This window comes from Octodon degus, unplaced genomic scaffold (genome assembly GCF_000260255.1).
Source record: "Octodon degus isolate 3935 unplaced genomic scaffold, OctDeg1.0 scaffold00001, whole genome shotgun sequence".
NCBI classification, from domain to species: Eukaryota; Metazoa; Chordata; class Mammalia; order Rodentia; family Octodontidae; genus Octodon; species Octodon degus.
This window is the reverse complement of record NW_004524577.1, coordinates 13,755,095-13,768,678: the sequence shown is the minus strand read 5'-3', so window position 1 is coordinate 13,768,678 and position 13,584 is coordinate 13,755,095. Positions and strand designations below refer to the sequence as shown.

At 37.0% G+C, this 13,584-nt stretch overlaps 1 protein-coding gene and 1 long non-coding RNA gene across 2 annotated transcripts in view; both read left to right on the top strand.

The window, feature by feature from the left end:
* Positions 1 to 13,584, top strand: part of Khdrbs2 (KH RNA binding domain containing, signal transduction associated 2) — a 451,883-nt gene that overhangs the window by 127,963 nt on the left and 310,336 nt on the right. The gene's annotated exons all lie outside the window — the stretch shown is intronic.
* LOC111815076 overlaps positions 6,338 to 13,584 on the top strand; it is a 15,803-nt gene continuing 8,556 nt past the window's right edge. Inside the window, exon 1 of the long non-coding RNA XR_002819881.1 lies at positions 6,338 to 6,348. This is a non-coding gene — a long non-coding RNA (uncharacterized LOC111815076). The remainder of the gene's footprint in view (positions 6,349 to 13,584) is intronic.

The window sequence follows — 13,584 nt, the reverse complement described above, 5'->3', positions numbered from 1 at the left end:
TGGAACCGGGGATTGAACTCAGGCCCTTGAGCTTGCCAGGGAAGTGCTTATTCCACTGAGCCATCTCCCTGGCCCCACCATTGTTAATCTTAAGGACCATTTGATATGACTAAGATGCAATTGCTTTGCTGACAACTGTAGATTTTATTTAATAAACTGAGCGTAAGAATTAAATTTGGAGGATAGATATATAGCTACATTCTCTTAATTCAAGTTATAGAGGGATTTGCTCTAATAGTGTTTGTAAATAGGATATCACGTCTGCATCTTGTATAACAAATATCCACTAGGAAGACAGTATGCAATGTGTTAATTATTGAAACTGTCCTACTAATTTGATTTGAAACTGTCTCATTGCTATTTATTTCTCAATAAAATTATTGGAAAAAAAGAATTAAATTTGGGTAACCCGTACTTATTTTAAAATGTTATAAGAATGATTGTAGCTTTATTTTCATCCATCTATTCTTATAGTACATTGGCTTATACAGTATTAAAGTTATCAGAAAACATAGATTATTTGTTTACTTATTTTGGTACTGGGAATTGAACTTAGAACCCTTCTGCTACATCTCTGGACCTTTTTTATTTTTTGGAACAGGATCTCATTGAGTTGTTAAGTTGCCCAGACTGGACTCAAACTTGTAATGTTCCTGTGTCAGCCTCCCCAAGTGGCAGGGTTACCAGAATGCAGCATAACATTCAACTAAGTTATGTTTGTTTCATTCATTCATTCATTCATTCATTCATTCATTCATTCATTCATTCATTCATTCCTATAGCCATAATATGTTGTTGCTCATGAGACGGTAGTGTGCCTGAGGTCGCTGGCTACATTAGGGCGTACTTAATTTTAGGGTATTATAAAAACAAACATAGAGAATAGTTTTATGAAATTGCTTTATCTAGGAGATTAGCATCCAGGAATCATAACTTTGGAAGAAATAACCTTTGCTGTTTTCTCTTTCGGTTCCTTAAATTGTAAGGAACAATTGTAACCTAAGATAAATAGATTGAAAATGAGTTCAGGTAACTTTAAATATCACAAAATTACCTATAAAATAGAGGAGATTAAGCTGATTATGGTTTTCAGTCATGATTTGGCCACTAAACAAACAGAAGATTTTGATGTAATGTATTTATGAAAGGGTCACAGTTCACCCAGTCTCCTGTCCACCACAGACGTGTGTGCTGGATGGAAGAGTGAAGCTGCTGCCCCTGCTCTCCAGATGCCTGAGCCAGCAGCCTGCGCTGGGATTTGTTACCCATAAGAGAATCTAAATAGAGACATCCCCATTCTCCACACCTGCAGGAGGGACTGTGCACAGCGTGGCCTCAACTGGGAAATCTTCATGTTTCTGCAGTGTAGAGTTTCCTTCAGAGGAGAGATTTTTCTCATTTATTTTATTATCATGATATGGTTTTATAGGTTAGGAAACTAACAAAAGTATATTTAACTATATATCTAGTAGAACATTTCTTTGTATGTTACTACAAATTGTTGTTTGAATTCTAATCCAAAAGTGCCCCCTTGTTGCATTTTTAACCATTGGTTGTATCAACATCATTAGGAACACACCATCAATGCATGCATCTCTTTATTAAGGTGTAGCTCCTACTGAAATCCACCACTTTTAAGCTTTCACATGTATATACTAATGTTTCCATCACCACAGTCACACTAAAGAATTTTTTCTTCTCCAGAATTTTCCCTGGACCTCTCTCTGTTGCAGGTCCCTAAGGAGGTCATACTTACTTTTTTCAACTGCTATTTAGACTTGTTCTGGAATTTTACAATGGGCTTCCGTAGTATGTGGGAAAGACTTGTTCCTGCATTCTTTTAGGTAACAGTGCTCTCAGGGATCTTGCCTGTCATTGCATGGCACCCAGGGGTGCTCCACTGTGTGGGTACCAAGCTTTGTTTGTGCATTCTTCTTTTGGTGGTAATTCAAGTTGTTAACAGTTTAAGACTACTATGAATTAAGCTGCTGTGAAGATTTAAGTCTTTATGTAAGCATATATTGTCACAATAGAGCATTTAGGACATACTCATCAAAAGCTAAAGCACAAGGACATTGTATCAGTCTGGGTTTTACCAGAGGAACAAATATAACACAAGATGTGCATCTGTTTAAGGAGTCACAAGATTGGCTTACAAAGGTCAGCCACAGAGTCAGATGAGGAAGCGTGCAGAAGGCGTCTGCACACCAGAGACTGAAGGATTCAGTCCAAGGTCTGTGATGAAAGGTTAATGGGTCTGCGATGAAAGACTAATGAGTCTGCAACAGAAGAGAAGGCTGATGGGTCTGCTACAGAAGGCTGATGAGTCATAAGGCTGAAGGATCCAAGGCAGAGGCCAAAGCATCTGCTGCACAGGCATCCTCTGCTGCCATGGGATGCTAGCCACAATGACTGAAGACTGAGCCACCAGAAAGTGGAACACTCCATCCTTCCTCAGTTCCTTTTTATATCCTCTAAGTGCTGAGTCACTCTAGGGTGGGGATTCTATGCCCTAGGGAGGGGCCTCCGTGCCCTGTGGTGTGGGATTGCTGAGCCCATTTAGTTAGTTTTTAACTTCTCAAGTTGACACAATGTGTCAACCACTACAGAAACCTACATCATCTTTTCCATTACTGTGTTTATCATTGGAGTATGAATTCTGATGAAAGTTGGAAAGTGATCTTAACTCTGTTGCTCATATGTTTACTCTCGTTTGTGGTTTTCTTGACAATAGTAACATCTGTTACTTCTTCTAAGAAACATTACTCATTTCTCATTCCACAAATACTCATGTCTACATTGAAGTTTGGGAGAATATTTTTACAGCACTGACCTCCACGCGCGTGTCAAAACTCAAGTAAACTGGTGACTGATTCCCTTGATAGCCTGCATCTGTTAGATCAATTAAGCCATCTGTCAGTTTAAGTAGTTCTATCAAATGGATTCATGGAGTGTCTAATATTTCTATGTGATGAGCATGACATTTCAAACACTATGACCAAGAGACAAATTTAACCCTCTCTGAAGAACTGTACCCTCTGGGGTTGTCACTTTAGGGAATGATAGTGTGCTGAAGGAGTACTCACTGAAGGATTGCGTCAGACTCCGCACAGATGGTGCGAGAGCGCTTATTCCTGTTGCTCCACAGTGGTGGGTGGCTCTAGAAGGCTTCATCTATCCCCTCACATCTGATATGAAAGCAGATTTCCATATCTCAGCTCTGGTGAATCTCTTGTGGCTCTCCCCACCAAAAAAAAAAGTTCTACTTTCTATTTTTTTCTGTACTTCAAAATTAAACTCTGTCATTAAGCTCAAAGTTGTGTCTTTTTGTTGAGACTGGAAGGAGCCATTTTCTCTAGTAGAAGGTAGAAGGATTATTTCTGAAAATATCTTTTTGTCTGATTGCAAATTTTATTTCTTAGTATCTATATCTAATATTAATAGAAATTTCTCTTTGTCATTGTAATCCATGAGATTTTGCCTCATATAATTGCCTTACTTGTGGAAATCTTGGAGATGGATTTATTATGAAAATCCACAAAGGCTATTAATATGCCATTCTTGCTTCTGTTTTATCCTTGCAGCTTAGATTTCTGATCTTTTCTCCTTTGTGCTGTGTTCTTGTACTGAATGCAAATGAGCCACTCCGCTATTTTATATAATGGAGGATAGACACGCTTAATTAATCTAGAGAATATTTATATTCCATGACCCACTGCGTGGCAATTAAAAATTAATACTTAAACCTAGCCATCTTTTTTCTGATGATATTACCTATTCAGGAATGTCTTGGATATTATAAGATGTTAGGTTTACTTTATCCAGTTAAATTATTGACACTAGGTGGAACAGTTTCATGAAAAGGGTGTTAGATAAATTGGGCATTCCCTAAAAGTTTTTGGAAGTTCTGTTTAAGACTACACATCATCCACATCAGAAACTAAGCTTCCTCTCTCCTGTATGTCCAACAGTCCTTGTCAACTAATGTCGGTAGATAAGTTTTGTTGCTAGAGTCCTAATAGTGTATAACACCAGTTGCTAGAACTTTGCTCATAATTTTTTGTATTTTGATACCATGCTGCATGCAATCAAAATTATGTTTATGTAATTATTATGCAATATCTCTGAAATAGGAAGAACTATTACCAATACTTAAATGAATTTTCGCAGCTACCTTCTCAGTTTTCTACTTTGCTCCAGTGGCTCATGGAAATCAGGCAGACACTCTACTTACTAGGTTACTATTATGGTTTGTGTCTAGATGTCCCCCCGAGCCTTACAACCACAGGTAATTTTTCAAAATTTGTCTACGTCATTGGTTTAATAATATGATGTTTGATCTACTAGCCAATGAAAATGATGCCATTGTTTTTCCTTGCCCAAATAATTGAACTAAATTCTAGTTCTTGGTTGGAGGAAGAAACTTTATAACACAAGGGGAAATATCAAAATATATGTTATCGCTTGTCAATCTTATCTAAAGACATCACATTTATACAGTAAGGCAGGAGGCTTGTGAATTTTTATAGGTGTGGGCAATTAAATTTTCATGTTCTTCCATACTAATTGGAAATTTCTTTAAGAAAGATTTTGCCAAAGATTGCGCTGGGATTACAGGCATGTGCCACCACACCCAGTCTCAGTTGCTGTCTCAGCATGTCTCAGGACTGGGGCTGGCATGGCACGCCAGAGATCGAACCCTGGTCCCTGTACCTGTGTAAGCAGGCACTTTAGTCCTGTTTTAGTCGTTTTTCTTCTGTATTACTCTTAATAGTTCTGATACCATAATATGTGTTTTCTTCCCCACCCCCAGCTGTCCATCAGGAGCTGGCTGCCCTGTGGTTTAGACAGTTCCCATGCTAAACACACAAGCACCACAGGTCCCGCTTACTGGCCCAGCACTGCAGGGTGCCCCTCCATATTGGATACGTTGTGTCCCCACGTTACCTATAATTTCTCTCAACTATACATTCTAACAGCTACCTTCTCAGTTTCTATACTTCGCTCCAGTGGCTCATGGAAATCAGGTAAACACTACTTACTAGGTTACTGTTACAGTTTGTGTCTAGATGTACCCCCCAAAGCCTCATGATGTCATAGGGTTGTTTTGTCCAGAGGAGGCTGAATCTAGGGTATGAGATAGATTTGTAGTGCAATGCTAGGATTAAGGGTGCTGGGGATTAAGGGTGGGTGATTGTTGGATCAGTGTACTGAGTAGACTGCCACTGCCCCCATCCCTGTGGACTGGGTACAATACAAGGGACAGAAAGAGGCCTCTCTTACTCTCTCCTGTTACTTTTGTTGTCTTCTACCCACCTTGAATTGTTCTCTTCTGTGAAGTCCCCTGTCTTGGGAATCAGCCCATTATGTACTGAAACCTCTACATACTGTGAGCCAAATAAACTTTTCCTCCTTTAACTTCAGGTATCGGTTATATTGTCCTAGCAATGAAAAGAGTCAGACAATGACTGTGCTTGCTGTAATGAGGTGTAACTCAGGAACGCAGGAGAACACGCACAGCACGAGGTATTGAGACACCCATGTGACTTCGCTCCTGGCACCTCCGGTCCCTCCATGTGTCTCCCCCTGGAAGTTCCTCACATTTCATCCTGCATGGTTTTTCTGGAGGCTTCACCACACAGGCATGATTTATTAGGCCTTTCTCCATTGATTAAATCAGTATTAAGCTCTTGCCCCATCCGTCCCTGTAGGATAAAGGAATAGCTGTCAAAGTCAAAACCTTCAAATCACAGCCTTCCTCCCTGGAGCCCTCCAGCTCACCTCAGTAAGTCAGGTGTGAGAAGAAGGACTTGTTATGAACATGAGAGATGCTCCCCTTTGTTTCCCTAAGCGCTTAAATATCCATAAGGGTTTTGGGAACTTGTGCTAGAAAACAAAAACAAGACAAAGCCTCTGGGGGCGGGTTATGTGCATACCCACATATAATGCGCACACATATTTTCACACGTTTTACATACTTTTAGATTTTTACTTTTTAGTTAATTTTAAATACTGCATACAGTTGACGCTAAAAGGTTGCAATTCCCTATGATTTCATGAACTTTCTAATGATACTGTTCCTTGACACATTCTCCTTACAGAAGCTGCCAAATCTTCCAAAGATCTGAGAGGGCCTCATGGAACAGATCTTTCTGTTCTAACAGGAAAATTAGAGCATCAGTGAGGGCAACTTCGATGAATTATGACAGCTCACGTAATCTGATGACAGAAGGATGAAGTTCTGTGCAGAAAATATTTGCTAAAATTTAATCTTATTTTTATCAATAAATACCTCAGATATGATTAAAATTATCTAGAAAAAAAAAACAAGAGAAACATGTTGAACAAGTAATATAATAAGTGAAAGCCACAATATTACAACTCTGGGAATAAGGATATCTTGGTGTCTACAGCAAGAAAAAAGTTCTGAGAAAATGAAGAGTTCTAGGACCATAATACAAAGTGAAAAATGCCAAGTAAATAGGATTCAGTCACCATGCCTTCACCTACTTTGGATCCTTATACTAAAAGAAAAAATTATTGTGCGCAAACCAATGCTAACCTAGTAAATACTGAAGTTAAAATATTATCATTAGTTCATATATATGAGAATGGCATTGAATTTTTAGGTTTTCTAACCTTAAGTATTACATATTAAAGAAAGATACAGACTTTTCAAATTGTAGACATATAGGACAGGTTTTAATATGAAAAAGATAATACAGTTATTTGTAAATAAAATAATGGCAATAATAAGGTACTGCTCACATCAGTAGGGAAACAGTATCTTTTAAATTACCTTTGTACAATCTTAAAAGTTAGGCAAAGGAGCCTAGTAAATAGGTAATAATATTTAATTTTAGGAATAGTGATTGAAATAAAATGCAAAATTGAAAATTGATGTTCTAAGACAAAAAAAATGTAGATCGCCATTAGAACAGTGTATTTAGGAGAACTAAGTGATATTTCTAGTCTTCCTCCTTTGGTAGAAAATTCATTTATCTGTGATTCAAATTAAATATCAGCTGAGTCTGCACTATCGGAGACTTAGGCAGAGGTCTTGCAGATTTGAACCCTGCAGCTTACCAAGAACCTGTCTTAAAAAAAATAAAAAGGACAGAGATTGTAGTTCAGTGCAAAGGCCCTGGGTTTAATCCTTAGTAACATAAAAACAAATACATATAATAAGTAAATAAAACAAATTTTAGTTTATTAGATTTACACATCAGGCATTGGAAAATTTTGAAAAACTTCAATCCATTTGAATGATTTACTTTTAAATTTTAGATATTGATTGAAAAAGATTAAACTTAATGCTTTGTTTTATAAACATGAGTTTGCATTTTACTCAAGTTGTTTTAATGGGGGTTGTTCTGGCTGTTTGCATCAAGACAAATGGAAAGTCATTATTGTGAATTATTTCTACCAATTACATATCCCAGGTTTCTCTTTTTTGTATTATTGGTACTCGTGAGAATCATGATAAATACTTTTAATATATTTTAATGGGTTACTGTTTCAAGAAATTTTGTATTGCCATAATACAGGAAGTATTTGCATTACATTAAATTAAATTACAGGATTACAATTAAATAGAATGATGAAAAAATAAAAGCTCAAAGCAGTAGTTCTTTGGAGCCCAGAGAAATTAGATTCTTTGATTAACAATTCAAGAAGATGATAAACAGAATTTAGATAGATAAACAAAGTAATTTTGTTTATAATGTCACCATCAAAGATTAATGATCTCTCATTTAGAAAGAATGATGTCTATAAATTATTTTATATTGATAAATTACTTTTGTAACATGTTTTTCTTTCAACTGTATCCATGGGAAGTCATTTTAATTTTTAAAGTTATAACTTTAAATAGGGTCCAGTGTGGAAAAATTACAATATTTTATGGTTTTCTAAAAACATATTTAAAGAAATGTCTTAAATTTACATCAGCTGTTTTGCTGATGCTTGGCAATAGAAAATAAGGTTAATAAAAACACTGAACAATATTTTTGACAGCAAATGTTGTAGGATTATGTTAATTATTAAGCAGTATTTATTTTGCTGTTCACTTTGGGATTTTTTTCTGCTGTATCAATAGTGTAAGTTAATATTCATTGCAGTAATACTCAAGTAGGTACGCAAATCTCAGAGCTACAGAGCATAAGTACTGAAAATTCTACTAATAATTTTAGGAGAAAAGTGTCACAATTTACCAAAGTAACGTGTTCCCTGACCTTATACCATAACATATGCATATTTCATTATATTGGGATAATGATGTTGAGCAAATTATTGTGGCTGAGATCGGTGCCCACAAACCTTCAGGAAGCAGTCAGCTTGAGCCTGGAGTAGGCCAATACCTGCATAGATGATAGACCAGGAATGGTATCATTTTAGTAGATTAATGGACCCCAAAAATACTTACATGAAGTTTGAGTTAGGCATTTTCAAAGCCATAGTCACAAAAGTAATTATTTTTCAATAAAACTTTTCTTTCCAAATAAGATATTTGTGACCCACATTTTCTCATTTATACAAGAAATGAAAAGTTAAATATCGTCAATGCAGTTTGAAAAGTGAAAGCTGAAAAGCAGAGTTGTCTCTCTGCTGTGTTAGATGCTGCCCAGCAGCCTTGCTGGAGGCCCTTGTGTCTCTTACCTCCAGGCCTCACCCTCATGAATGAAGCCACATGCTATAACCAGCGATACACCTGCCAGATAGTTTTGAGCAATGCAGAAGTTGCTTGGGAAAATACAGTATTCGTTGATCATCTGGCATATATTACATCGTATTAATTTTATTATTTTTTAAAAAACTTTTTTTTAGTATTTTTAGGGATGGGTCTACAGGGTGTTCAGGGTCTCACTACTAGATTGGACTCATAGTGATCCGCTTGTTTACAGCCTTCCAAGAGCTGGGATTACAGGTGCGCCCACCTTGCCTAGTTTCAGTCGCCTTCTCAGCGTGCCCCAGAGGCAGGGCCAGCACCATGTATTCATTTTATAGGTCTATCTTACATATAGATTCATAAATAATTGCAAAAGTAAATTCTCCTAGCTGTATTTACACCTTCTGAGTTTATGATTAACTTTAAAATGCTTGTGTCTATGGTGATGTATTTTTTTCTTTCCTACATTCCAAGCAAAGCATCTCCAAAATTCCCAAAGCTACCCAAGTCTTCCCTGTGTCCAAACTTGTAAAGGCTTAATGTCTTTATTTTACCTTAATTTTTTATGATGGCTTTATGCTATTTTCATTTGGTCTTCTGGGAGCTATCAACCTTTTTGTCTTTTGCTATCATATATCCTAGCCATATAATGAAAAGCAGCAAAATCTGAATAAATTGATTTCAGCCATTAAACAAATTTTGAATTGTAAGAGAAAAATTGATACTCTGCATATGTTATATGCAAAGACATCATTGATGAGATGAGAATACAGAAGCTTTTGGACTGAGCTTTCTGTTGGAGGTTAAATGTTATTGTGGGTTAGAAATTAGATTATGAAATATGAAGCCAAACAGGATAATCATTAATTTCATCAAGATAAAATTAATGAGAGGGAAACTTCCAGTGAACTACTAGAAATGAGAATAAAATAACGTAAATGATATCTTAATTGTATATATAATCTTCACTGCTTTGGGGGCTATAATGTACAAATAAACTTCCCAGAATCTTTTAGCCTGTTACAAATAATAGAATATCTCAACTTGTGTTTAAAGAAAAATTGAAAGACAAAAGGATGAACGTTTTCTACATTTGACATTTTGTTTCAGATTTGCTAACGCAAGGAGACCTATAGGATTTGGCAAACCTGAAGCTATTTGAGTGTGACAGTTTGCCATTGCAATTGGCTGAACACTTGCATTTTAGGAAGAGAAATTTTTAATCCCAAGGAGCAACTTGCTTTCAAGGTGGAATACACTGAATGGTGCAAGAATTTTCCTAGTACCTGCGACAGCACATGAAAACAAAATTCTTATCCTGTGTACAGATACTGTGTTTTGCAAATAGTTAGCTGTACCTCTCATGCTTTCACCAAAAGAAAGATATTCTTACTATTTTCTCTTTCTCCAGTTGCAAATATTGTTTTTCCTTTCCAATATTCTAGTTTTGTTTCTATACTAGCAGTAAAACATTTTTACCTTACTAAAATGTCTCTCAAAAGCATACTACGATGCGTTACGCAAATCCTTTGTTCAGTTTTGCTTGTTTACATCCACCTTTTAACCTTGAAATGCCAGCACTAGTCATGTATTAATATATTAGGGTGACATCATTTTGGTGACGTTAACAGTATCAACGTGCATTTGGGTTGGCATGATGGCTGCTGTTAGTCATGACTCATTGCCTTGTCAGAAAAAAGCTATTTTAGTAGATTAAAAGCATCATACATTCTCTGTGTACATCGTGAATCATAAATTCTTCCGTGCTGTTATCCTTGGCTATATTGTAAGTTGCACGAAGTGGATTCTGTAGTTGTTCCTCTCCAAGTGTTAGTCAGGTTTGTGTTTTTAAAATTATTTTAAAGTAGTTGGTAATATTTAGGTAAAGTATATATATATATATATTTTTTTCTCCTGTTTTTTCCCTTATGCGCTTTCATATAACATAACTCTTCAATTCTCTTTTTACTCAAAAAATACAATGGATTTCTTTATAAATTAATTAATTTCAAAAGTCAGTGAAATAATACGTGGTGTAACAATTGTTATTTTTATAAAGCAGGTTTGTGGGGCCAGCCAAATAGCTCAGCAAACTGAAGTGCCTGCTTAGGCAGATGCAGGCACCAGGAGTTCGATCCCCTGGATTTCCCTGCCGGCCCTGCCCCGGGAGTGCACAGAGACAGCCATTGAGACTAGGTGTGGTGGCGTGCGCCTGTAATCCCAGCATTTGGGAGGCTGTAAACAGAAGGATCCCTACAAGTCTGATTTATGCAGTGAGACCCTGTACACCCTGTCCTAAATAGAAAAAAAAATCAGTTTTGCAAAAAGAGTTAGCTTTAATATTGAAATTATTTTATTTGGAAATTCAAACATGGAAATGCTGTATATATGACAACATAAATATATAGTTACTGGGATAAGCATAACCACTTTTCTAAATTAGGCTTTAAAATAAGCACTGGCCTATAGGATTCATCACTTTTCAAGAACAAGATAGTAGTAGTCTACTAAGTCACATAGATACAGACTCTAAGCGTTTAGATAGCAATGCCAGTTAGTGTAAAAAGAGTCGTACAGAAGTCAAATATAGGTGTGACCACCGAAATTTAGGCAGTGCACTATCATTAATTTATTTTAAATTGAGTGAATTTAAGCTCATTTCAAATTCATAGAAATGAATTTAAATTCATTCATAATTATCCAAATATTGAGGTCACGCATGATGCTTTACCCATTTCCTATGCAAGTGACCAGTTCTATCTCTACTAGAAGTGATGGTATAGTCATATGTCATGTTTATATGTCACACAGAGACATGACTAAATAAAAATATACAGATATGTAGGTGGGCATAACCTGCTGTAAAGTAAGCCAGTTCACCAATCAGTTTTACTAAAGAAATAATAGGCTTTTGTCAAGGTAAAATACATTATGGATCTTTTTTTTTTTTTAAACATTTTATTTGGAAATTATTTTGGGTTCACAGGAAGATGTAAAAAAAATGCAGAGTTCTGTATACACGTCATCTAGTTTTCTCCAATAATTGTCTTACATAAATATATCAAAACAAGGAGACTGACATCGATATAACCTGTAAACCTCAGTTGTATTTCACTGGCTTTCACATACACACATTTATGGGGGCTCATATAACAACTGCACAGTCAACATACACAGTTTTTCTTCAAGTAACTCCTAGCTGAATGAGGTGGCACACACTTATACTTCTAGTACGTACTGAGGAAGTTGAGGCAAGAGGGTCACAAGTGGAGTCCAGCTTTTGCCGTTTTTTTTTTTTTTTTTTTTTTTTTACTTTTTTTTTTTTTTTTTGGTACTAGGGATCGAACTCCACACCATGCGCTTGCCAGGCAGGCACTTATGCTGCTGAGCTATCTCCCCGGCTCAAGTCCAGCTTTTATAATGTAATGAGAGACTGTCTCAAAATAAAAATAAAAAATAAAAAAATGTGGGGCTTTTAGCCAGTGATCGAGTGCTTGCCTGACTTGCCCAAATTCAATCCCAGTATTGAAAATGATGGCAGAGAGAAACTCTCTGGTGCTCTTTCTCCATAGTTGCCCTCACTCCTGTCCCTAACCCCCTTCAATCAATGTATTCTGCATATCCACAAGTTCCTTTCAGGAATGCCATATAAATGGAATCATTCATGCAGGATGTGACTTTTTTTTTCTTTTCTTTTTTTTTTTTTTTTTTTGCCTGTTTACAGCCTCCCAAAATCTGGGATTACAGGCATGTGCCACCACACCCAATCTCAATCTCCATCTCAGCAAGCCCAAGGGGCAGGGCCAGCACAGCAGGCCTGAGGATCGAACCCCTGGCCCCTGTGCCAGGCACTTTAATCCGCTGAGCTATTTGACCGGCCTGATGTGACCTTTTGAGATTGGCTTTTTAAACTCAGCACAATGCCCTTGAAATCCACGTAATTTGTTGCATGTGCTGGTGGTGCATTATCTTCTTGCTGCATAATATCTGTGGTAAGGCTCTATCACAGACTGAGCTAACGATGACAAACTCTTCAGCGTTTTCCATGATGCAAACAGCCCACTGAGGCACATGTGCCATAGGTACACCAGCAGTGGTCTAAGAGGTCAGGCACTGAAAACCATTAGTGTTAGTCCTGATTTGGGCCAATTATAATGGTCATGAATGCACTGAGGGGTTATGTGGTAAAATTTCACAAGTAACTGCCAAATTATTTTCCAGGTCAGCTCTACCAGATATCTATGTTCTCCACTATCTCAACAGCATTTGATGTTGTCACTGTTTTTATTTTAAATGTTTTAAGTAAAAGGCATTTATAATGGCACAATATCCCAGAAGGCATGGAAGTAGACATGATTGTGGTAGTTAGAGTGCAAGTGTCAACCCAGTTGGCTTTGGGGTCTTCCCAGGAGTTCAATGGAGCCCATTTCTGGGTATGTGAGAGTGGGGCATGTGGGCGGGTCCTGTGGTATGGGTGGGTGGGGCATGTGGGCATGTCGTGTGTTGTGGGGGGCATGTGGGCATGTCCTGTGGTGTCAGTGGGTGGGGCATGTGAGTGTGTGCTATAGTGTGGGTGGGGTGGGGTGTGTGGGCATGTCTTGAGGTCTATGACTGGTTTCCATCCCTTCCTCTATGATACTGTTTTTTTTCATAATTTTATTCATAAAAAAATAGCAATGAGAGTTTCAAATCAAATCGCTAGGACAGTTTCAATAATTGACACACACTGCATACATTCTTCTTAGTGGTTAATTGCTGTACAAGATGCAGACTTGAGATCCTATTTACAAACACCATTAGAGCAAATCTTTCTATTCATTAAGAGAATGTAACTATATAACTATCCTAACCACTTTGAATACACAGATACAAAATGGACATTCATCTGTATACCCTTTTTTTGTTAAGTTCTGTTA